We start from the raw sequence: 25,314 nt of genomic DNA, 5'->3' as shown, positions 1-25,314 counted from the left end.
CAACCTATGGCACAGGTGCCAAAGGTGGCACGCGAGCTGATTTTCAGTGGCACTTACACTGCCTGGGCCCTGGCTACCAGTCTGGGGGGGCTCTGCATTTTAATTTAATTTTCAATGAAGCTTCTTAAACATTTTGAAACCTTATTAACTTTACCTATAACAACAGTTTAGTTATATATTATACACTTCTAGAAACAGACCTTCTAAAAACATTCAAATGTATTACTGGCACGCAAAACCTTAAATTAGAGTGAATGAATGAAGACTCGGCACAGCACTTCTGAAAGGTTGCCGACCACTGTCTTAACTTATAGTCCAGCAAACCCCAAAGCCTCTCTCTCTGGCTTTTTCCAGCATCACACTCTGGTTACAGGCATCTTCTTGTCTCTCTCTCTCTCTGTTCTTGTCTGTTCCCAGTTTCTGTGCGTTCTCACACATACCCACCTGGTCACAATACTTAGTGGAACCTCCTCACCCACATGGTGTACAGATTCTATGACAGCGGTTCTCAAACTGGGGTCTGCAGACCACAGTGGGTCTTTCAAGACTGCGCAAGGGGTCTGCAAAATATTTCAAAAGAAATTTAAAAAAAAATCTCACCGCACATTTCATTGCCCAATGATTAAAGCTGACAAATCTCCTATTTCTGTTTACACAACATATTCCATGATGCATGAACGATGCCATAATACTCACATTGCATAAGCATAAATGTAAAAAAATCTCACTGCTTTGTGACAAATCAGAAGTGACTTACGCTTTTTTGATGACTGTCTTTGGCAGATGGAAGTGGAATATATTTTTACAGTGTGAGCAAATTACATTGAAAATGGATATGTGTTTACAATGTCCTCATACTAGTACTGCTAGTTGTGCTGAAGCTATGGATGATGCAGAGACAAACTGTAAGAAACAAATGAAGATCAGAAAGTTTGATGAAAGTTATATTGATTTTGGTTTTATGGAATTTAGTAATGGACGACCACAATGCTTTGTATGCGTACAAATCCTATCAAACAAAGCAATGAAACCTGCAAAGTTGAAACGACACCTCACAACAAAGCCACCTGGAGTATAAAGATGAATCTAGAGACTTTTTTTCAGCGAAAGAAAGAATACAATCAACAGAAAACTCAAATGACAAACATAACATCTTCGGATTGCAAAGAGTAAAATATCCAGTACCACTGGAGAAGAACTGATTCTTCCAGCTGCTGTAGAAATGTGTGAAGTGATGGTAAGCAAAGATGGCAGTGAAGAAACTTAAGGCCATACCACTTTCTAAAGACACAGTTTGTTGGCATTTTACATCATTTGAAAGCTCTTCAATTCTCCTACTAACATACACGTTAACATTTTGCAATTCAGCTTGATGAGACAAGTGATGTTGATAATGCAGCACAATTATTGGTTTTTGTTCGTTATGTTTGGCTGGGGGGAATTTTGGAAGATTTTCTTTGTCGGGAGTTACCAGAACAGACAATAGATCAGGAAATATTCAGATTATTGGATGATTTCTTGAAAGCTGAATCTCTGAATTGGGAGAAGTGTGTTGCTGTTTGCACAAACGGTGCTGTCACTATGACAGGCAATAGGAGTGGTGGTGGAGCAAGAATACGAACCATAAACCAACATGATAACACACTGTACGCTGCATCACCAGGCCTTTGCATCAAAGAGAATGGAACACGAATTCATGTGAATTTTGTAAAGTCCTGTCCTTTGAATTCCCACCTTTTTGCAAAGCTGTGTTTAGAAAATGGGTGCCAGACATGACAAATTATTGTTTTATATGGAAGTGTGTTGGCTATCTCGTGACAGAGCGTTGGAAAGAGTTTGGGCTTTTCAAAGAGCTGCTGGGTTTTCTTTCTGTGCACAATCCCAAGATCATCACAAACTTTTCTGACTGGATATAGATCACGAAGCTTGCATATCTTGCAGACATTTTTAACTTGTTGAATGCGCTGAACCTGTCCATACAAGGGGGCAGTACAACCATACTGTAGAGGAGTGACAAGAGTGCAGCATTTCAGAAGAAAGTAGAGATTTGGAAAACTAGGCTGAGCAGTGGAAACTCAGATCTGTTTCTGTTACTGACAGAATTTCTGGGTACAAACAGCATGAAAATTAACTGTGGGAGAGACAGAATCATTGCTCACCTTTGGCAGAGCACTTCATTGTTTATTTTACAAATATCAACATGGAGGAATATGATTGTGTCCAGGATCTGTTCTCAACTTCTGCCATGGCATCTTGCTATTTGAGTGGAAAAGCAGCACAGGAGCTGCTCAAACTACCTGTGCCCACACACTGAAAATTAAGTTTCAGGAACAGACACCTTGCCAGTTTTGGCCAACTGATGCTGCAGAGTACCCAGTCTTAGTTACAGAAGCAACGAAAGTGTGGTGACCTTTCCCAAAAACATATATATGCCAAGCATCATTCTCTGGCATGGCAGCTATGAAGACAAAGTTCAGGTCCCGACTGGAAGTGGAGAATGATTTACGAGTTTGCTGGTGAACCATCACACCAAGGACAGATAGACTCTGCAGTAAGAAGCAGGCCCACCCATCGCGCTGATATTTGTAAGCACCCTTCTACACTTTTTCTTAAAGCATTTAAGATGTTTATATGAAGTAAACACCTTTGTCAATCAATTTCTCAGTTGGGGGGTCCATGATGAACATTGCATTTGAAAAGAGGTCAACAAAAAAAGTTTGAGAGCCTCTGTTCTATGAGATCCTGTTTTAGGTGTGGCCCCTTAAGTGTTTCTTACCACTATCTTAAGTGAAGGGCACATTCACACATCAGCTTGAACAAGATTTTAACTCAACACAGAACAAGGCTTCACCGACCTCAGAGGGCAAAACTGATTTCTGGGTGTCATCACATTCCAGGCTGTTACCTGGGCCATCCCACTTGCCCTTTTGGAGTATTGGCACAACATTAGCACTCCTCCAGTCCTCTGGAATTTCCCCAATATCCCAAGATTTATTGAAAATGAACATCAGCGGACAAGAGCTCTCCTCGGCCAACTCTTTTAGGACTCTTGGGTGCCAGTTACCTGGGCCTGATGATTTAAAAATGTTTCACCCCAGCTTCCATGCAACTTCCATCCTGTGCATTGAATGAGGTGGGGAGGGGGTTGTAAAAAACCATATATGGTCATGTCATTAAACATTGTATCACAATGCACCGGGGGTGGAATTAAGGTAGCACAAGTAACTTTAATTCTGGCATTTACTAATTTCTGGAGTGATTGACTTTGCAAAGTCAATGTTCATTTAACATAGTTTTTATTCTGATATAATTATAGGCAAGGCTGGTAGTGCTGCCTATTACTGAGGTTGCCCAACATGTCCCATTATCAGCACCTGTTGTATATCTTTGACAAACTTTAGCTGTTGGGCTGAAATTCTCCATGCCAGACATCTGCCTCGGACTGAATTTTTTTAGAAAATTTGTAGCTACGTCTACTTAGGTCAGCTGGGGATTTGGCCCTAGCATCTGGGAATTAAAACATGCATGGGGGAAGTTTGACATGTCACTTTTCAGATGGGCGAGAATGCATATGCCAGAGTCACAGCAGTGTGGTTGTGTCCACAGCACAGGAGTGGGATGGGAAATCATAATGGCAGTTCATGAAAAAGCATCCCAGCTTTCTGGCTCAATGTAGGCGAAGGGCCTTGCAGTGGCTCGACATACAGGGCAAGTGAACAGCCAGCCCAGCTCACATGCCACCAATGAGAAGCACTTGGACTCTCCCAGCAGCTCTCCAGAGCTCTCCATAGTGACTAGGCTGCTACAGATTGCAAGTGATTGAGTGTCAAATGTGCTGTAGCCACTGCCAGCTGCCACAGACTGGAGCCCTCTGCCTCAGCCCAGTGGCCTCAAGCCTTCACCATGGTCCCTGTCTGACAGCTCCAAAATAGATCCTGCCCAGCAGTGATACGCTCCGGAGCACACATTTCTGCAGTCAACTCTTGGATTAGATTGAACTATAGAGCAAGGGGGGACATGGACATTAAAGCACGTGCTATACCAGCTTCACATCAACTATTCCCTCCCCTCCTCACACCACAAGATCTAGCCCTGGGTTCTGTGTTCTTCAAGTCCCTCCTGAACCTTCCTGATTCCCCAAAGCCCTACCCCCTCCTCCTCAAGAGGTAGCTTTAACATTTCAGCCATTGAAATAACAGGATATGCTCTAAGCACCATTGCCCACAACTCTGCCTTTCTGTTGCCTTCTGTAAACTGAATGGGGCAGGGCCTTGTCATTAAGATTGTCTGTATTTTGTCTAGCACACTTTAGGCACTCTATCTCAATCCCTATACACACATATCTATCCATCTATCTATCCATCTCTGGACAAACAGGACATTTTGATTAAAAAACTAGAATGATATAAAATTAACATGGCACACATTGCATGGATTAAAAACTGGCTAACTGATAGGTCTCAAAATGTAATTGTAAGTGGATGATTGCCATCAAATGGGTGTGTTTCCAGAGGGGTCCTTCAGGGATCTGTTCTTGGCCCTATGCTATTTAACATTTTTATAAATAACCTGGAAGAAAACATAAAATCATCGATGAAGTTTGCAGATAACACAAAAATTGGGGAGTGCAAAATAATGAAGAGGACTAGTTGCTGATTCAGCGTGATTTAAATTGCAGCATCACTTGCCCCATAACCTCAGCCGTGCAGAACACAACACCAGCCACAGCCTGAGGTCGGAATATGAACGAGAGGCTGCTAGGCAGCTTTCCAACACCACATTCTACAGGCCTTTACCCTCTGATCCCACTGAGGGTTACCAAAAGAAACTGCACCATCTGCTCAAGAAACTCCCTGAAAAAGCACAAGAACAAATCTGCACAGACACACCCCTAGAATCCTGACCAGGGGTATTCTATCTGCTACCTAAGATCCATAAACCTGGAACTCCCGGACGCCACATCATCTCAGGCATTGGCACAGGAAGATTAAAAGCCTTGTTCCAGGTCACTCAGGGAGTCTGGCTGAATAGGGAACTAAACCCAGATCTTGTAAGTGTCAGGCTGGGGCCTGAACCATAAGGTCCTTGCCTGCAGTTTCAGTCTTCATTCCTAATTCCTGAGGCTTTTCAGCACCATTGAGAAGAATTGTGACTCTCATGGCAACCACAGAGGGCCAGTGCCGGTTGAAGTCAATGCCTTCCGGACAGCCTTTGAAATTTGCTTCTCAGTAGTGTTTGAAAAGCATGTGGGGCTGTGAGGCATCCCTCGCCAGCCAGAGCTTCGGATGCAAAATATTCCAAATGAAGGCAGCGATTCTCAGGAGTTCTTTGCAATTCCATGGCCCAAGTTAATGGTGTTGCATTAATGATCATCACTGTGGTGGTTACTGCAGAGTCCTCAGAGCAAGCCCACGCCCATTACCACAGCACTCGGCATGGCAAGAAGCTGATCTTAATCAATGCCTTTTCACCTGGCAGCACTTGAGATGTGTAATGTCTGCTCCAATAACTGGCATGGGCTGTTCCTGCAAAGATCTCATTTTGCATTCGAGTAACAGTTGCAGTGTGACTCTGTGCCATCTTCTCCCCAGGCCCGGCTCTGGCTTTTTTGCCACCCCAAGCAAAAAAAAAAAAAAAAAAGGGGGGGGGGGAGAGGCCGCTGGCGCGGCAAAGCAGGGGGAAAAACGAAAACAAAACCACAGCGGGGCCAGAGCGGCAAAGGGAGGTGGGGGTGGGGGACAAAAAAACGGCGCGGCTGGAATGGCAAAGAGGGAGGGGGGGAAACTGCAGCACAGCCGGAGCAGCAAAGCGGGGGGGGGGGGGAAACCAACAACATAAAACCACGGTGGGGCTGGAGCGGTAAAGGGGGGGGAACAGGGCGCTGGAGCGGCAAAGCAGGTGAAGAAAAAAAAAGAAAAAGAAAACACGGCGCAGCCAGAGCGGCAAAGCAGGGTGGGGGGAACAACAAAAAAACGGCGCAGCTGGAATGGCAAAGCAGGGAAGAAAAAAAACAACCTGCAGCACAGCCGGAGCGGTAAAGCAGCGTGGGGGAAAACCAAAAAAAACTGCGCGGCTGGAGCGGCAAAGCAGGTGAAAAAAAAACAACCTGCGGCGCGGCTGGAGCGGCAAAGCGGGGGTGGGGGAACGGCGCGGCCGGCAAAGCAGGGGAGAACAAAACAAAAAAACCCTACAGGGCGGCCGGAGCCAGGGGACTGCCTGTGCTGCAGAGTGCGCGCCCGGTCTAATGCGGGGAAGGGGAGGGAGCGAGGGGGGAGAGAGAGAAGGGGGGCAGCCAGGGCTTCAGCGGGGCGCTCACTCCGCGGCCCCGACCTCCGCGCCGCCTGCCGGGAGGGCTCCGAGCTGCTCCAGTCGGTGGGGAGGGAAGGACGCAGGCTGCCCTGCCAAGTTTGCTGCAGGGCACTCCCCTCCTCTGCCCCCTACAGGGCGGCCAGAGCAGCAAACAAAGAAACAAAAAAAAGCATCAATGCTGCCCTAGGATTGGGCGGATGCCGACCCCTAGAATCTGCCGCCCCAAGCACCAGCTTGCTCAGCTGGTGCCTGGAGCCGGCCATGGAACTTCTCCCTGAACTGGGTGACCCACATAATGTAGGGCAACCATGATAACATCAACTTATCGATTCACAGACTCAAGTAAAAGGAGGACATGTTCAGATAACATCTAACTAACTCCTCCCACCTTTTTCCTAGTGCTTTAAACACCAGCTTTCAAACACCCAGCAAAAAGAAACCTGTCTCTTTAAAAAAAGCAAGCTTTGGCTGGCCATGTCTTGGCAGGGTATAAAAGGCATTTTCCCAGCTGCGGCGCCAGACTTAGGGAAGCCTGCTGAACCCAGGTATCAGCGTGCATGTTAGATGAGAACAGAGGCTGGGGTCAGACCCGGCTTGCCCTGCCTGCAGGTCTGGGATATGCTTTCTGCTCTTTGCAGGCTGCAGACGTCCGGCCCTCTTTAATGAGGAACAGGTGCCCAGGTACCGCATGCCCAGACATGCTTCTTCGCAACCTTCAGATAAAAGAAGGAATTTCATTTTGGTTTCATTACATGTAATCTTGCAAAGTGCAGGCTTCATCAAGATAACTCTCACCACCGGCATCCGATGCCCTTCACCACTTTTCCCACCGCTTAAGGCTGATCAAAATGAGCAAAATAATTTTAACATGGATCAAATACGGCTACCAGACCACAGGCATGTTTTGAGTTTCCTCCTTATCTTACGTTTCGAAGTAAAGGCTCTGGTCCGAGCACTGAGGGGTTTTTAATCCGCCAGGCACTTTGAACAGCGTTCCCAGAGCTCTGCCCAGCGTGAAGCGCTGCTTTGTGAACTCAGGATAGTGGATTCCGAGTTTGTTTATTGTGTTTTGAAAGAGCTGAGCTGGATTGAACATGAGACGTTATCGGCTGGTCCTGCTGCCCACGCTGTCTCTGGAGGGGAAGATTCCACAGCTAGGCAACCAAGCAGGCTGCTGCTTTATCTCCTGCGAATGCAAATCACAGACAGTTGACGCCTGGAGCTGACAGTCTAGGATGAGCCGCTGCTTGTCATTTGATTACCTGGCATCCCCAGGAGCAATCTCTCCCCAAGCCCATTTGTCAGCTCCTTGGGATGCACCAAGCTGAGAGGACAATATTGGAGTCAAACAACCTGATTCTACGGCACACGGGGGATTGGCACCAATTTCCATAAGAGCAGCAGGATTGGGCCCAAGACCTGCCTGCAACTGGGCTGCATACTGGGATATCTGTACCATCACTAAAAGAACAGGAGTCCTTGTGGCACCTTAGAGACTAACACATTTATTTGAGCATAAGCTTTGCTCCACCGCTCCATTTGTACCGTACCCTAGAACTCCCTGTGTGGACATGCTCCATGTGAAATAAGAGAGGCTTTTTCCAGCTTAGCTTAAACTGCTTCCAAATGACACAAGCTAAACTGCACAAGGGCTCTCCTATCCCAGACTAGAAGTGTTGCCCGAGGTCACACCAGCCTAGCCAGAGCAGGATGAGTTCACACCTTCCCCCCAGCAGTGCATTCCACCTCCACAGCAGACTCTCCTGGACTGCTGCTGCCTCGTCTGAGTCCCATAGCAACGGGAGCATGGCTACCAAGGCAGTCGTGTTGCCATTGACTGGCCTCCCCCTCACCCCAACATGGTCTCTGAAAGCCATAGTGAGCTGGCAGGGCTGCCCAGCACATCAGGAACAGACGGATGCACCTGGTGCTTTGTAAATGCCACTGGCCTGAGAGGGACCCCAGCTGCAGAGATCAATTGCTCAGACGTTCCCACTCCTGCCCCTACCCTTGTCCTCCCTTTGCAGCACGGTGGCCTCCCAAGCACACATGGCTTGTCTCTGCTCTCCACCTCTCTGTGGCTGCCTTGTAACACACCAAAGACCCCGTCCTCTGAGCCTGCCAGCTAGCCCAGTCCTCACAGGCCTGGAGAGGGGAGCTGAGCCCTGCTGAGGTGGGAAGAGTTTGAACTGCTTGTGCGCTTCCCGGGGGTGTTCACCTAACTGCATCAGCTCAGGAAAGGGAGCTGGGCATCACCATGACAGACGGCGCAGTGGAGATTTTGCTCAGAGTGCAGCTCTTGCATTTGGAGTCCAAGTGTAACACTGACAGACCCCGGTTGTCAGCGGGTGGGATCAAACCTGGGACCTCTGGAGCTAAATGCTTGAGCCTCTACTGCATAAGTAAAAGGCAGCTGGCTGTTAGCTAAAGCTGTAGAGCAAACTCATTAATCTCGCTCTAAGTGGTCTTGGAGCCACTAGATGGGACAGAACACCACACCCAGGAGGTGTGTGGGTTACACAAGCTCTTCAGAGAAGGAACCATGTCTTGGAGCCCTGTGCATACTTCTGTACCAACAGTGATCCGGTCTTGGGCACTTTGATTTCAGCTCCTCGGGGCAGGGCTGGTTTTGGTGCTGTGTTTGTGCAGCACATGGGGCCTTGGTCCATAACTCGGGCTCTGAGGTTGCATAATACAGGTTATAATAATAATACTATGAAGAAGAGCTTTGTGTAAGCTCAAAAGCGTGTCTCTTCCACCGACAGAAGTTGGTGCAGGAAAAGATATTACCTCACTAACCTTGTCTCTCTAATAATAATAATGTTGCATCTCCCATGCCAGCTCAGCCAGGAGATGGCACTAGGCTGGAAGGGGGAGAGGCCCCACTCTGCCCTCTTCTGCATGATCTGTGATGAGTCTGATGGATTTGTACCTACCAAGCCCTCGTCAGAGGCAATGACACTGGCCCATCCATAGGGTTATGAGGAAAGATACCTTCTCTCGACCATGCTGTCATCGGCAAATTTCTGCTGGGCCTTCAGAGGGACTGGTCATTGCAAACACATCCCTGCTATGCTCTTCACTCCTCCGGCTGGTGCATTCCTCCAATGGGAAGTGTCACAGGTTGACAAGGCAGCAGCCTGCCTTGGGCAGCACTGAATTGGTCGTACAGCCCAGCTGAGGTGGCCAAGGCATCCGTCACCCCAGGCCTAGTTCAGTGCCATTACAATTGGGCAGCAAAAGCACAGAGGCTAAGGCTGAGATGAACTTATTGTTTAACAGCTAAATTTTCTTAGTGCTCTAGAATCCACATGCTGACACAGATTATCTAGAAAATTGCTGTGCCTCATCTAGGTCCAAGGCAGAGTTAATGGTGCAACATAACATGGGGTTATTTGGTCAAGGGATTCCCAAGAAGAGGACCTGAGTGAAGTTTCCTGTTCTTATAACGTTGTTTGGCACATGCTTGAGGCTCAAACCATTGTACTGGTCCAGCCCAAACTGAAATCACCTGATTGCATTTGAGCTCCACTAGTGTCCAGCACCCACTAACACATCACAATATTTTACAAGCTACTTGGAATTAAAGTTAGCTTTAAAAGTGACTGAAGCCGGGGTGATATGCTGCAGCCAGTGATCTGGGCATGCACTGCTGGGCTGCTGCTCTTTGAGGCGCTTGAGTGGGTACAGGGACAGGTGATGTTAGAGCAGGGCCACCCAGAGGATTCCGGGGGCCCGGGGTCTTCGGCGGCGGGGGGCCCTTCCATTCTGGGATCCGCCGCCAAAGTGCCCCGAAGACCCGCGGCAGGGGCCCCCCGCCGCCGAATTACCGCCGAAGCGGGACCCGCTGCCGAAGCGCAGCCCGGTCTTCGGTGGTAATTCGGTGGCGGGGGGGGGGTCCCCGCCGCGGGCCTTCGGGGCACTTCGGCGGCGGGTCCCGGAACAGAAGGGGCCCCCCGCCGCCGAAGACCGGGCTGCGCTTCGGCGGCGGCGGCGGGTCCCGCTTCCCCGCCCCCGGCCTCGGCCTCAGCCTCTTACCCGAGCGCGTCTCCGGCAGGGCCTGAGCTCCGTCCCACTCAGAGCCGCGTGGTGAGGGGGCGGGGCTGTGAGCTCCACGCCGAGCGGAGGCAGCTGCCCCGCCCCCTCCCCACGCCGCTCTGAGCGGGGCGGGGCTCAGGCCCCATTGGAGCTCCCAGCCCCGCCCCCTCACCACGCGGCTCGGATCGGGGCGGGGCTCAGGGGCTCGGCTGGAGACTCGGCGCTTGATGCGCTGAGGCTCCAGGAGAGGGGCGGAGGCGGGAGCCTCCGCTCTTCTCTTGGGGGCCCCTGCGGAGCCCGGAGCCCGGGGCAAATTGCCCCCTTTGCCCCCACCCTGGGCGGCCCTGTGTTAGAGCTGCCGCATAGGTAGAGGCAGTTTTCTGTAGCCTCCCTGAATCCTCCCCAGTCCTACAGGCTGTCAATCAGCCTTCTGCAGATTCCTGAAAATACCTGCTATGCTCCTTGCTATACTTTTGTAACCCCCAAAGAGATTACATAGATTCCTGGAGCTCTGTCTGCTGGCAGCTCAGGGAGGAGGAGCCAAGGCAAACTCAGAGTCTGCCCAGCAACCAATAGGGAGTGGAGATGCCCCTCCCAGGGAGTTGAGGAGAGGGAGAAGCCATTTTTGAGGAGAGGCTGGAGCCAGCCAGGGCAAGGGCCGGACTGGCTGTGAGGGGAGCTGGTGAGTCCCAGGCCTGCAGGCAGGTTCCCCCTGAGAACTGGCCTCTAGGGACCTGACCCCAGATCCCTCAGCTGGGTTTTCCTTCCCCACGGATGATTCCCAATTGTTATGTTTGCTGAGAAATTTCCCCAGCCAGGCTGGGTTCGCCTCCAGCTCCCCTGGTGAGACCAGTCCCCACATGGTCGGTGCTGCTAGTCCAGGGCTGCTGCCTGCAGAGTGTGTGACTGGAGGCTGGCAAGGAGGCTACAGTTTGGACGTGAGGGTAGTTGTATAACCTACACCTTGAGCCCTGCACCCCTTTGTGGTGAGGGGAAATCCTGGGACCAACGCAGCCTGATTCCTGCCTGAGGAGGATCCCTGACCGCAGACAGCAGCCAACCTGCAGTGATTGATGAGTCCAGCGTCATCCTCAACCCTGAAGATCATTGTGAGTGCCTTGTCTTTAGTTAGTTAGTCAGGGAATTTGTTTTGGGGACCCCCTACTCCCTGAACTGTGTCCTCAAGCCAAGGAGTGCGGGTTTGAGAATTTTATAACCTACCGCTTATCACACCTGTGGAGGGATTCACCACCTCCTCCCATCTGTGGGTCTTTTGGGCTGTACTGAACCCAGTCAGCCACACTGCTAAACCTCTGCAGAGAATAGTATAGGTCATCAAGGGCCCCAGCAAAGTACGCGTACCAACAGGACACTAGTTTTACATTTGTTACATCCAGACACGGGTATTTTAAGTGTGGGCACCGGTGACCCTAAAAATAGTGTTTCCCCTGTTATGTTGTATTTGTTGCCTGTTTAATATAATTGTTGTGTTAAATATATTTTTATGTGTTGTGTTATTTCTTGGAAGTCTCCAACTATCTGGCAAATAAGTGGGGATTCCTCTGTAGTTAAAATTTTCCGCCCAAGCTGCCCTGGTGACCCTGCCAGGAAGGAGCGAGGGGGGTGGAGGCACCGCCAACTAATTTCATAACCAAAAAAGAAAAAAGATTCACCCTACTGAGTGGGTGGCGGGATCCAAAAGAACCCAGACCTGTCCATCAGAACAGGTAAGCAAATTGCCATTAAAGGAGGTAATCAGGTGGAGAGGGGCGCTACACTTTGTTTACAGTCTGCTTTGAAAGGGGGGCAAGGGCCATCGTTTCATTATGTGCCGTGCCAAGCACAACGGGGCCCTGATCTGTGACTGAAGCCGTTAGGGAGCAGTGCAATACAAATCAAATAATTAAAATATGTTTTAAAGAGAAAACATGTGCTTCTCTGTGATTTTCTTGCCTTTTGATTTATTTAATTGGTTACTGTTTGATTGTTTCCAGCATTACGTTATTGTCATTAGTATTTATTAATCTACGTCAAAAAGATACAGATAACGCCATTGTCTCTTTGAACAGTGCATCTTTCAATAAAAGCAGATTACCGTTAGAACTGCTGCACAAAGCAATTATTAGAAAGATTCTGGTGCCCTTACTCATGTTGAATAGCCAAAAGTAATTGGATGGAAATTAATGGAACAGCTCAAAGGGATATTTACAATTCAGTTTGAGGAAGGGTACTTGGAATCTGGCTGTTGGGGATCCATTTTGACAATGTCATAGAATGGCCTGAAATATGCATACAATTAAAACCTACTCTGTGTATGGACCGACCACAGAATGCACAATGCTGCATCTCCATAGGATGCAAGTTTTTTTAGATCCCTCTTCTCAGGTCTTCAGCTCAAACCAAGTGACGGGGAGGAATGGGCAGGGAGAATGAATCATCACTGATGGAAATTGTTCTGCTGGGGCTTCTGAAACAAACAGGGACCCACATCTTCCTGCTTGCTGCCATTATTGCTTCTTATTACAGCCCTTTCCATGCATGCTCTCCTCATGCTTCCTGTTGGAGTGGGGCTCTGTAGGAACTTCCTCCTCTGCCAGTGGGCCTTCGTGGATGTCTGTCCCACCCTCATTGTTACTGCCTGGCTGAAGGATGGCTGGATGCAGGACTAGATCTTTCTCATAATTGCATGGGGAGAGCAGAGGACCATCATGTGTTATAAGCAGGCACATGGCAATGCATCCTCGTGAGCAGGAGAGCCTGCCTAAGCCGGGGGCTGGTTTGGCACACCTCTCTATGCCTCGCTACATATTGCTTTTAGTTTGCATCCCTCCTGCTGTGGGTCAAAAGAGATGAACCCTGTCCTCAGTGAGGTCCCAAACCTGCAGGACCCTCCGTCTCCAAGAGCATGGTGCTCATGAGTGGAGTTTCCCAAGGCCAGAATTAAGCATTGTGATGACCTAGTCTGATCTCCTGCGTAACACAGGCCAGAGAACTGCCCAGAGTTAATGCCTGTTGGAACTAGAGCAGACCTTTTAGAAAAACATCCAATCTTGGTTTTAAAATTGTGAGTGATAGAGAATCCTTGGTAAGTTGTTCCAATGGTTAATTCCCCTTGCTGTTAAATGTATGCCTGTTATGAGCTGGGTGAAGCACTCCCAGGGCCCCATATCTGGACTCGCTGCTCAATTCACAAGAGGTAACACTCCTTATTTCCTGTCTGAATTTGTTTAGCTTCAGCTTCTAGACACTGGACTATGTCAGACCTTTCTCTGCTAGACTGAACAGCCCATTATTAAGTATCTGTTCCCCACGTAGGTACTTATGGACTGCGATCAAGTCACCCCTGAACATTCTCTTTGTTAAGCTAGATACACTGATTGAAGGATTAGGAAACGCCTTATAGTGATAGCCACAAAGAAATCCTTCTCATAGCTTGTCTCTGAACCCTCTCAAGTTTATCAACCTCCTTCTTGAATTGTGGGCACTAGAACTCAACACCAGCAGCGGTGGCCCGAGTGCCAAATACAGAGGTTAAAAATCACCTCTCTACTCTTACTCGCTGTTCCCCTGGTTGTGCGTCCAAGGATCCCATTAGCTGTTTTGGCCACAGTGTCACACTGGGAGCTCATGTTCAGCTGATTATCCACCACAATTCCAAATCTTTTTCAGAGTCACTGCTTCCGAGGACAGAGTCCCCCATCCTGTAACTCCAGCTTACATTTTTTGTGCCTAGATGTATACATTGAACCATATAAAAACACAGACTGTTTGCTTGTGCCCAGTTTACCAACATGTCCTGTGTGGCATTAAGAGAAGAAAGATCCCCAGGACACACACACTGTGGGTCAGAGGCAGGGTAGCCTGCATGCTCCTTCCCTGGAGGCAATGGGTGGGGGTGGCAGAGCTGTGCTGCAGTAACTGAGCCCACCAGGGCTGTTGCAATTATAGTGTCACAGCAGCATCCTGAGAGTTGAGTTTCCATCACAATTTCTGTTTAAAGCTTGGCCTCGCTAAGTCCTCTTAAAATCGACAAGCTTAGTTGGACTCGTTTCTCCCCATGTGGGGTTAAGCTCCCCTTCCACAGGTCTAGTGGACACTCAGCTGAATGAAACTGTGTGTAGAATAACTGGGACCAAAGAATCCTAGAAATGTCAGGCTGGAAGGGACCTTGAGAAGTCAAGTCAAGCCCCCTGTGCTGAGGTAGGAACAAGAAAACCAAGACCACGAGTTCTCAAACTTCATTGCACTCCGACCCCCTTCTGACAACAAAACTGACTACAGAACCCCAGGAGGGGGGAACCGAAGCCTGAGCCTGCCCGAGCCCCACCGCCCATGGTGGTGGGGGGGGGGGGGCAAAGCCCAAGCCCCACTGCCCTGGGTGGAGAGGCTAAAAATCTAACCCCAATGGCTTCATCTGCAGCCAGGGGAACCTGCAACCTGAGTCCCCAGGCTTTGGCTTGGGGCGGTGGGGCTTGGGGGGGAGGCCTCGGGTTTCAGCTTTGATTCCCAGGCCCCAGCAAGTCTAAGTCAGCCCTGGTGACCCACAGTTTGAGACCTGATGGAATATAAAGTGCCACCCTGCCCACCACTTTTACCCTCCATGGATTGTAACCAGCGACCTCAACGGATTGTAACCAGCAACACTAACATTCCAGTCATACACATTGTCCCATCAGATTTCCCCATTTCCCCTTCTCAATGAGAATTTCCAACTCAATAAGGAAGTTGTGCTCTTCCTTATTGCCCAGTGATGCTTCCCTCACGAGTGATATCTTGCAGGGCACATACACCGCAGCATAGCTTTCCCCTGAGTCCACACTTGGGTTACTGCAGGATGGATTATCTGTAAGCCAGGGAGAGACACCACCTCGTGTCCTGTTCTTTCCTCCATTGGAAGGTGCCATGGGAGAAAGCCAACGTGTGCCCATGGCTGCAGCAGCATGGGATTGCTGGCATTGCAGCATGCTCTCCAGGAACCCTCGAGCCTTCCCTATCAGCTCTGCAGCATCAGAACAGCAGAGCCTGGATTGGAGCAACGGAAAGGCCTGTTTTCCACAGAATCCTTCCCTCAGGGCTGGATCATTAGAAGAGAAATCCCTGTGGGAGTTACTAGTGCTCTAAAAAAGCTGCCAAGGGGTGTGCAGATTCTTGACAGACCATGGAAAGTGATCAGTTTGTAGAGATGCATAAAGCCCTACATTGATTGCTCTGGGAGGATTCCCCTAAGCAGCTGTGGGAGGCAGGACCTTATTCCTTACCTCTCGTGACAGGGCTGTGTGAGAGCTTGTAGCGAGCCACATGAGGACAGGGCAGTTGCACACAGCGATCTGGATCACTTGGGGAGCTGGGGCCACTCCAACAAAAGGTGCTTTAATACAGCCAAATGCAAGGGGAGAGAGAGCCAGTTAGCCAGGGACCTCCCAGCCCCACCCACACCAGCTGCAGGACTCAGGCCTGAATGGGGGAGAGTGGGGACCCGCCCATTGTCCAAATCACCCACGACTCCTACACAAGCAGGGTCAGGAACTGGGACAGTGCCTGTGTGGGGAGGAGACCCCGGCTGGTGTGTGACAAACACTCACATCTTGGGGGGTCCCAGATCCTGGAGGAGGAAGGTCCCCATTAGGGCTGGTGGATCATCAGAGACAAGACTCTCTGCAGGGGGTCAGGGTCAGTAGCGTACCTAGGGGGGAGCGGGGCAGCGGCTGCTCCCCCACTGAGCACAAGTGGCGCTTGGTCAATTTCTTGGCATCTTTTTACTCACCCGGGAGAGCGATTAAAAAAAAAAAAGGCGCCACCCGCTGCGGTGCTTTTATTTCACTCAGCCAGAGGTGCGCCGGGGTCTTCGGCGGCACTTCGGCGGCGGGACCTTCACTCGCTCCGCAGGTCTTCAGCGGCATTTCGGCAGCGGGTCCTTCAGTGCCGCCGAAGACACTCAAAGCGAGTGAAGGGCCTGCCGCCGAAGACCTGGAGCGCCGCCGGGTGAGTAAAAGCGCTGCAGCGGGTGTGAGCGCGCCCCCTGTTCCCTCCACCTGGCTACGCCACTAGTCAGGGTGCTGGGAAGGGGCAGGACAATCTCAGTTCCAGCACAGCTGGGGAATGTTTGTAACTTTTCTAGTCCCCGGAGCTGCTCTCGGATGTTCTTGAGAGCAGCCTCCTCTGTGGCCATGTCCACCCATTCCTCCTCCTCATCCTCTGAGTCTCTGGGGGTCCCTGCACCAGGGAGAGAAGGGGACAGGGTGACACCTGCTGCCACGCAGGGAAAGGACAGGGGCATGGTGGGGCAACATGCCCCCTTCCCACCTCCAGGACCCAGGGCACATCAGGCCCCACACTCCCCCTTCTCAGTGATGCCTTCAGCCCCCAACTCCTTCAGGAGCCCATAGCAAAGAGACCCCCCCCACCCACACTGTCCTGGACTTCCTGGGAGGTGCCTGCCCCCACCCCCCAACTGGAGCATTACGGACCAAAGTGGCAGCATCTAGTGCCAGTGGGGTTCACGTGGCTCAGGCCAGACACCTGGGCTGGGGACCTACCCCATAGCACTGGTTGAGTGCCTGGGCCCAGGGTGTTCACAGCCCCCTTCTTACCCCTCCCTGAGCCCAGCCTGGCTCCTCACCTGGAACAAAGCAGCAACGCCCATCGGCCTCACTGCTGCCCAAGTCTGAGGCACTGCTGCTGCCCTATGGGGAGTGGGCCAAGCTGCTGGTGTTGGGACAGGGATCCTCCACCTCCTGCCTGCCCTGGGGAGGCTGGAAGGTCCTCAGTGACCGGGCAGCAGGGGCGGCTCTAGAAATCAGGCTGCCCCAAGCAGCGCAGTGCGCTGCGCCGCCCTTTCCCGGTCCCGCGGCGGGTCCCCTCTTCCCATGGCTCCGGTTGAGCTCCCGCAGGCATGCCTGCGGCAGGTCCACCGGAGCCCGGGACGAGCGGACCTGCCGCAGGCATGCCTGCGGGAGCTCAACCGGAGCCGCGGGACCACGGCACCCGCCGCAGTCATGCCTGCGGCAGGTCCGCTCGTCCCGGGCTCCGGTTGAGCTCCCGCAGGCATGCCTGCGGCAGGTCCACCGGAGCCAAATGCCGCCCCCCCGGGAAAGGGCCACCCCACGCGCCTGCTTGGCGCGCTGGGGTCTAGAGCCGCCCCTGCCGGGCAGGGCGATGCCTCTTCCTCAGGGCCGGTGCAAGGAAGTTTCATGCCTTAGGCGAAACTTCCACCTTGGGCCCCCCCGCCCTGAGGAGCCCCCTTGCGGCAGCTCGCCCCCCCCGGGGAGCCGTGCGGCAGCTCCCCACCCCAGCTCACCTCTGCTCTGCCTCCTCACCACCACGCTGCCCCCGCTCTAATTCTCCTCCCCTCCCAGGCTTGCGGCGCCAAACAGCTGATTGGCGCTACAAGCCTGGGAGGTGGGAGAAGTGGAGCAGCGACCGTGCGCTCGGGGAGGGGGCGTAGCAGAGATGAGCTGGGGTGGGGAGCTGCTGCATGGCTCCGCGGGCTGGGGTGGGTGGGGAGCTGCCGTGGGGTGGGGGGGTGCCTCAGACCAGGGGAGCTGCCGCAGGGCTCCCCACCCCAGCTCACCTCTGCTACGCCCCCTCCCTGAGCACGCCGCCCCCGCCGGCAATGACAATAATTGCATGGAGTGGCCACTGCGCTGGGAGAGGGAGTCTGAGCCACATGTGTCAGTGCGCCGCCGGCAGCCCAGCCCAGGAATGCTGTAAAAAAAAATTGAGGGCACCGCTTTTTGGCGCCCCCAAATCTTGGCACCCTAGACAACCGCCTAGTTTGCTTTAATGGTAGAACCAGCCCTGCTCCTGCTGGGAATCAGGGCTGGGCTCCTGGGGCCGGTGCTTCCCATACAATAAGCCCCAGAGCCACCCTGCCCAGCTCCCCTCCTGGGCTGGGTCCTGCCTGCCCAACCGCATCCTGGGCCAGCTCCATTTCAGCCTGGCCAGTGCCTCTCCCACCTCGGCGCCTGAGCCGGGAGCGGGTTTCCTCTGCCAGAAGGCTGGGCACTTCCATCACTTGGCCCGGCCGGGAGCTCCTTCCCCACCAGTGGGGACAGAGGGGCCACTCTGCTCCTGGGGAAGATGGCAGCTGCTTCCCTCAGACTCTGGGGCCACCTGCAGAACCTTCTTCCTGAACATCCTCAGGAGCCCGGCCATCCTGGAACCGAGCGGGGAGCAGGCGCGAGTCTGGGGTCAAGGCAGCCTTTCACTAGCCAGCCTTTTTGGTCCCTCCCCATCCCTGTCCCAGCCAGAGCAGCTCCTCCTCCCCGCACAGGGGTGCAAGGAGTGCAATCTCCACAACTGGCAGGAGTTCATCGTATGATCTGCTCCCAATGTTCCCCCTTGTCATCCCTGGTGCTACAATACCCGGGGAGTCTCCTCCTTTTCAAGCACTGGGGTCAGTCACAAAGACCATTGGTCACTTTGGACAAGCAGCTCCCGCCTGCCATCCTAGGCCACACTTCCCCCCAAGCTAGAGAAGGAACAGAACCCAGGAGTCTGGACTTCTCCTGGGAAACCATTCCCCATGTCAAAGTCCCTAGGCATAGCAAGCCTAGGGCCCCCTTGTTTCCCATTGATTGCCATGCTCAGCAGCTCACAGGGTCTGGCCCAGCTCAGAGACTCTCGCCCCAGGGAACAGTCTCCCACAAGGGAAGGGTTGGGAGCCCCATTGCGGTGACCTTTCCAAACACACTGGAGATGATTCTGGAGAAGCCCCTCCCCGGTCTGAGAGCGAAGGGCTCCTGGGGGCAGTTTGCAAATCCAATCTCCTTTGGGAGAGATTCTCTCCCTTTCTTTCTGCCTCTCCCCAGACAGACAGGGGATGCCACAGAGGAACCCTAATGCCACTCACTTGCTCTTGGTGATGGAGTGATGGATGGCGGATGTTCAGGGTCGCCAGCTGTCTCTCGCCCTCCTCCTCACTCTCCAAGCCTAAGGCAGGCTTAAGAGGTGGTGACCTGAGGAGTTACCCTGCCCAGCCAGCAGGCAGGGTGATGACACTGGGCGATCAACTGGCTGTGAAAACAAGCGTCTGTCTTATTGCCAAGGGATAGAGAAACTCAGCCAGCAGCAGGGGGTGCAGAACACTGCCCTAATGTGGGGGTGGCAGTGCCTCCCAGCGCCTGACATCCCAGCACTTTACACACCTTCCTGGAGCCTCCCAACCCCCCTGGGCTGTAGGGACTGCGACCCCAACCCTACCGATGAGAAACAGGCCTGGGGAGGGGAAGCTACTGGCTCAGGGTCACACCAAGTGTCAGAGCCATGGATGGGACCCAGCAGTCCTTATTTCCAGGCCCCTTCACTAACCACTGCTGCACACTCCCTCCCACAGCTGGTAATTACAACCAGCCCTTATGTCCGGTCCCCCTGCCTTTGAGAGGGAGTGTGCTCTGCTGTAGTGACTGGACCAGGGGATTGGGAGTCAGGACTCCTGGGTTCCATTGCTGGTTTTCCTATTGACCTCTGGGACTTTGGGCAAGTTGCTCCCCCCTGTATAGCTCTGTCCCCAGCAGTCAAATGGGGATTTAATACTTTCCCACTATTGGAAAGTGCTGGGAGAATCCCCCAGCAAAAGCTGCTTTGACAGTGCTAAGCAGAGCTGCTAAAGGTCGGAGTGGGGTTTCACTTCAGTCCAGTCTATAGAGAGGGGCCCAGCCATTGAGTTTGGCTCAAGAAGACCAATTCTCCAATTTGTTAAGGGTGTTTTGAATTCCAATCCTGTGCTCCAAAGTGCTTGGTGTCATCTGCAAATTTTAGAAGCATACACTCCACTCCATCTTCCAAATCATTAATAAAAATATTGAATAGTACCGGACCCAGGACTGATCCCTGCTGGACCCACTAGGTACACCCTCTCAGCTGGACAGCCAAACATGGAGAAGGACTCTTGGAGTACGGGCTTTCAACCAGCTGTGCACCTACATTATACTAATTGCATCTAGACCACGTTTCCTTAGTTTGCTTGTGAGAATGTCCTATGGGACTGGGTCAAAAGCCTTATTAACACTAAGATGAATCACATCTACTGTTTACCCACCTCCACTAGGCCCATAACCCTGTCGAAGAAGGAAATAGGATTGGTTTGGAATGATTTGTTCTTGACAAATTCACGCTCACTAGTCCTAAGAACCAAATTATCCTGTAGGTGCTCACAAACTGATTGTTTAATAATGTGTTCCAGTATCTTTCTAGGTATGGAAGTGAGGCTAGCTAGTCTGTAAGTCCCTGGGTTCTCTTTGTTCCCCTTTTACAAGGTACTGTCTTGTTAATGGATGGGAAGATGTTCTTTTTCGGGGATCTCAGATGAGAACTGGTACACAGCACCTGGTTTGTTAAGGCCACAAAAATGGAGGCAGGAACCTCTTCTCTCCTCCTGGCAAAGAACCCCAGGTATCTGAAAGAGTGAGACTCACATCTCTGAATGGGCTTTAAAAAAGACAATAGTTAACATTTGGTCCCGGCCATTTCTTGTTTCCGCAGACTAGACATTTTAGCAAAGTTTAGAATTCCTTGATGCTCAACACCGTGAAACTCCCCCTTTTCCTTCACAAAGGGCTTTAACGCCCTTTATCTCACCCAGGCTCATGACTGCCCAGAGTTTGAGAATTGTCCCTGTTCCCATTGGACAGATGGGGAGCTTGAGGTACAGAGAAGGGAAATGACCTACCCACAGGCCTACACAGCAAGGCAGGGGCAGAGCCAGAGAGAGAAGCCACCAGTCCTGACTCTTGTTCTAACAGACAACAAACCCCCCAGAGGTAGGGATAGAGCCCAGGAATCGAGATGGTGGGGAAATTTCATTGAAACTGGTTCTGTCAGAAAATCCCATTCAGACTAAACCAGTTGGTTTCTTGAAATCATAACAAGTGGGATGAAAATTCTTTGCAAAAATATTTTGTTGCAAAACAAAAGCATTTCCTGTTTGTCACAGTGTGTTCAATTGTCTCATTGCACACAAAGAGGAGACACTTAGATCTCGAAAATTAGATAAGATGCTTCAGTCTGAGCTAAGTAGTTCCTGCTCTTAACAATTTCAAAAAATAAAATAGAATATTTCAGCTATTCTATTATGTCATAATCTGATCTGAGTAACGGTGATAAGACACCTCATATTATGCACTGCTCCTAGTGACACTCTCCAATGGATCCCCATCTTCCACCCGTGAGGTAGATAGGAGCGGATTGTTATCCCTACTTGAAAGAGGGAGAAGCTAAGGCTGAGAAAGGAGAATTGACTTGTCTTAGGTCACACAGTCAGTGGCAAAGTTGGGAATAGGACCCAAGAGCCCTGACTTTCAAACTAACCATCGGATCTTGAATTTCATACATTGAATGACCTGAATAAAGTGCTCTCAAATGAGCTCTAGACCAACAACAGTTCATAGTAAGTATTCAGCAAGTATGTTAGGAGAACTGGAATGTTAGAGAGAATCATGAACTGCTCAGAGACAATTAATGCAGAGAAGCAGCAAATTTCGTCAAACATATGACTGGTTATGACTTATTTACTTGGTCTTAAAAAAGAACAAGGAACTGAGTCTCCTCCCTGTCAATAACCCCCTGCTCAGCCAATCAGGGTAGAGACTGAGGGGCGGGAGGCTGAGGGTTCTCACCAGAGAGCCCAAAGGATGGCCCAGGTCACTGGTGGGGATCACTGTCCGAGCACTATTTCAGCCCCACATTTTGGGTAGACCTCCCACAACAGGAGCTGCAGAGCACACACCCCCACCCCCACGACACACACACACACCTCTCCTGGTGGTGGGAGGGAAACAGGATAAAGGACAAAAGAAGTAAGAGATGAGAAAAAGGAGGGAGGGATGGAGGAAAAGGTAAAACAAAAAGGACAAACCCTAATGTCCCTAGTGAGTCTAAGGGACAAAATCCTAGGTGGGGAATAAAATTCTGCCACCTTAAGCTACTGTTTTCCATGCCTAGAATTCAGCTGGCACCAGATGGATCAGACTGAACACGTTCCAAACCTCTCGGAGTCTCTTACCTTCTAAACAGGGACGTCTGTTTTCTAATAAAATCAGTAAAGGGAAAGGAGAAAACTCGAAAGAGGTTCCTCCTCGCACTCACATATACTCTCAGTCCTCAAAGAGAGGCCTTGAGAAGGAGACTTGCTGAAGCAAAGCCACAGGGGTCTCTGAGGTTTCCCTGGCCCTGCACCCCTGTCCTGCCTGGCTGATGTCAGCATCTCTCTGTGAGGTCACCATCTCCCCACCACCTCTGACCAACAGGCTGAGGTCCTGCAAAAGGCCTTTGTGATGTCACTGCCACACCCACCCCTCCCCTGCAGTGCTAATGTCCTGCTGCTGGACAGACACTTTGGAGGTCTGAGCTACTCCCTGTGAATCACCTCACTCAATGAGTGTTCATTCTAGGAAGCAAGCCGGCTAGACAGTAAAACATCAGAGGCTGTTCCCAATGCCACACTCAGTTTTTCAGAAATTAGTAGACTTTATGGCCAGAAGAGACCATTAGAGCATCTAATCTGACCCCCTGCATATCACAGGCCTCCTGTATACCACAATAGCTACTTTTTGGGTAAACATTCCAGAAAGGCATCTAGTCTTCATTAAATGACATCAAGAGGTGGATTCTCCATCTACTTCCTTTGGTAGCTTGTTCCTGTGGTGAATCATCCTCGCTGTTGAATATTTGTGCCTTATCTGTAATATGAATTTGTCTCTTCAACTTCCAACTATTGGGTCTTGTTATGCTTTTCTCTGCTAGATTAAAGAGCCCTTTAATATCCCAAATTTTCTCTCCATTAAGGCACTTCAACATTTCAATGAAGTCACCTTTCAATCTTCTTTTGATAAGCTAAACAGGTTGAGCTCTTTCAATAGCTCACTAGAAGGCATTTTTCTCCAGCCCTCAGAACATTTGGTGGCTCTTTGCTGCCCCAGCTCCAATTTCTCACATCTTTTTCAAATGAAGATACCAAAACTGGGTGCAGTATTCCAATATCAGTCTCACTGATGCTGTGTCACCTCCCTATCCTACTCATGGCTCTGCTCACATGTCTAATGATGGCTTTAGCCCTGTTCACCACAGCATCACACTGGGAGCTCATGTTGAGTGGCTTCTCCACTATGGCCCCTAAATCCTTTTCAGAGTCACTGCTTTCCTGGATACACTTCCTCATTCTGTAGGTATGGCCAGCATACCTTGTTGCTAGGTATAGGACCTTGCATTTGGCTCTGGTCAAACTTGTTTTCTTTGGATGGGCCCAGCTTGCCGAATAAGCCACTCACTCTGTATCACTGCCCTCTCCTCATCAGTAATTACCACTCTGCCAGTAGTTTGTCACTCACCAATCTTATCAGCAGTGATTGTATGTTTTCTCCCCATTCATTGACACAAATTATTTAAAAAAATTAGTCCTTGAGAGCTTCTTCAGACCCTTAGTACCCAGGACCTGCTCCCCACAGCACAGTGAGAAAAGGCCGTCCAGCCCTGCTGGTACATAGAGGATAAGCACATAACACACACATATTTAGGAGCTGTGCTGTCCATAGGCTTTGAACAACATGTGGGGGTCAGCAGCTTACAAATGTTCTACAGACCTGTAGTGTAGATAGGTCCCAACTGTGTCTTGGTTTCCCACCCTGGAAAATGGGGAGAACAAACAAAACCTTGATTAGCTCTATTTGATAGTCGGGGAAACCAAGGCACCCAGCTGTGAAGAGACTCGCTCATGGTCCCAAAGCCAGGAATAGAAAATGGCAGGTTTTCTGATAGCCAATCCTGGGACCTAGCCCCGGTTATCCTGGCCTCGCTACTCTAACTTTAGTCACAGTCTCCATGTCTTTTCCTCCATGTCCCTTAATCCCCAATCACTGCAGAAGAAAGATTTTCTGTTAGTCAGCTGGCTCTAATGCATGTGGATGTCGTTCCAAAAGACATGCTCTGGCTCAGTCCATGTTATGGTTGACTGAAGGAACCACTTGGTGACATTCTAGGGCCTGAGTTATACAGGAGGTGCGACTAGATGCACATAATAGTCCTTTCTGACCTGAACATCAATCTATACATTTTCTGCTGCTAGGAAGATAACTCTGGACCTATTTTCTCTCATTCACTTTCAGTTGGAATAATTTAAATCCAGGTCAAAGAATTTCCTCTTCCATTGTGTCTTCAGCACCTTTGAGAGCAAACAGTTACTGTTAGCCTGCAGATTTCCAGTTTCAACCTGTCCCAGGGTGAGATGGCCAGGAAAGGGGTTGGAGCTCAACTGCACATAGCCCAGGTTATGCACGTCCCTAGGATGGAGGGAATAAGTGTGGGGGTCATGTGATAAGAAGCAGCATGTGACTGGGACCCAGGCCTGTGCTCAGCCAGGAGAGAGACCCCAAGGGAAGCAGGCATGGGAGGGGCTTGGAGAGTCCTTTAAAGGTCAGATACAAGCTGGGAAGGGGCCAGGCTGAGCACTTAGGACAAGGCCCTGGGAGGGAAAGTAAGGGCAGTTTAGGTGATGGAGCAGATAGTCCTGCTGGTTTAGGCTCCCAGGGCCAGACACCCACAGGTGAAGGTGATTGTCAGGGCTTATGTCCTTCTTCCCCAGGGTAGATTTGATAGTGGAGAAGACTGATGCCATAAGGAGGAAGTGACTTAACCCCAAGGTCACCAGTGAGTTTATCTCACAAATGCATACTCGGAAGGATCCAAGAGAAACATGGATTTTCCAGTCTCTTCTTTCTAGGAGTCCCCAGGGCTAGGTAATAATTGGAGCTATACCAATCTCCTAGAACTAGAAGGGACCTCGAAAGGTCATCGAGTCCAGCCCCCTGCCTTCACTAGCAGGACCAATTTTTGCCCCAGATTCCTAAGTGGCCTCCTCAAGGATTGAACTCACAACCCTGGGTTTAGCAGGCCAATGCTCAAACCACTGAGCTATCCCTCCCCCCAAGGCTAAGGTAAAACCCCTGCTGCTCCTCCCCATTCTGCTCACCTCCA

At 50.9% G+C, this 25,314-nt stretch overlaps 1 long non-coding RNA gene across 1 annotated transcript; it reads right to left on the bottom strand.

The window, feature by feature from the left end:
* Positions 1 to 311: 311 nt before the first annotated feature.
* On the bottom strand, positions 312 to 19,709 carry LOC123373869. The gene is made up of 4 exons (XR_006580905.1): positions 19,199 to 19,709; positions 15,606 to 15,715; positions 7,236 to 7,495; positions 312 to 560 (listed from the first exon to the last, which is right to left on the bottom strand). It is a non-coding gene; the product is annotated as an uncharacterized LOC123373869 (long non-coding RNA).
* Between the last annotated feature and the right edge of the window lie 5,605 nt (positions 19,710 to 25,314).

Source organism: Mauremys mutica, chromosome 7, assembly GCF_020497125.1.
Source record: "Mauremys mutica isolate MM-2020 ecotype Southern chromosome 7, ASM2049712v1, whole genome shotgun sequence".
NCBI lineage: Eukaryota > Metazoa > Chordata > Testudines > Geoemydidae > Mauremys > Mauremys mutica.
This window is presented reverse-complemented; position numbering and strand designations above follow the sequence as displayed.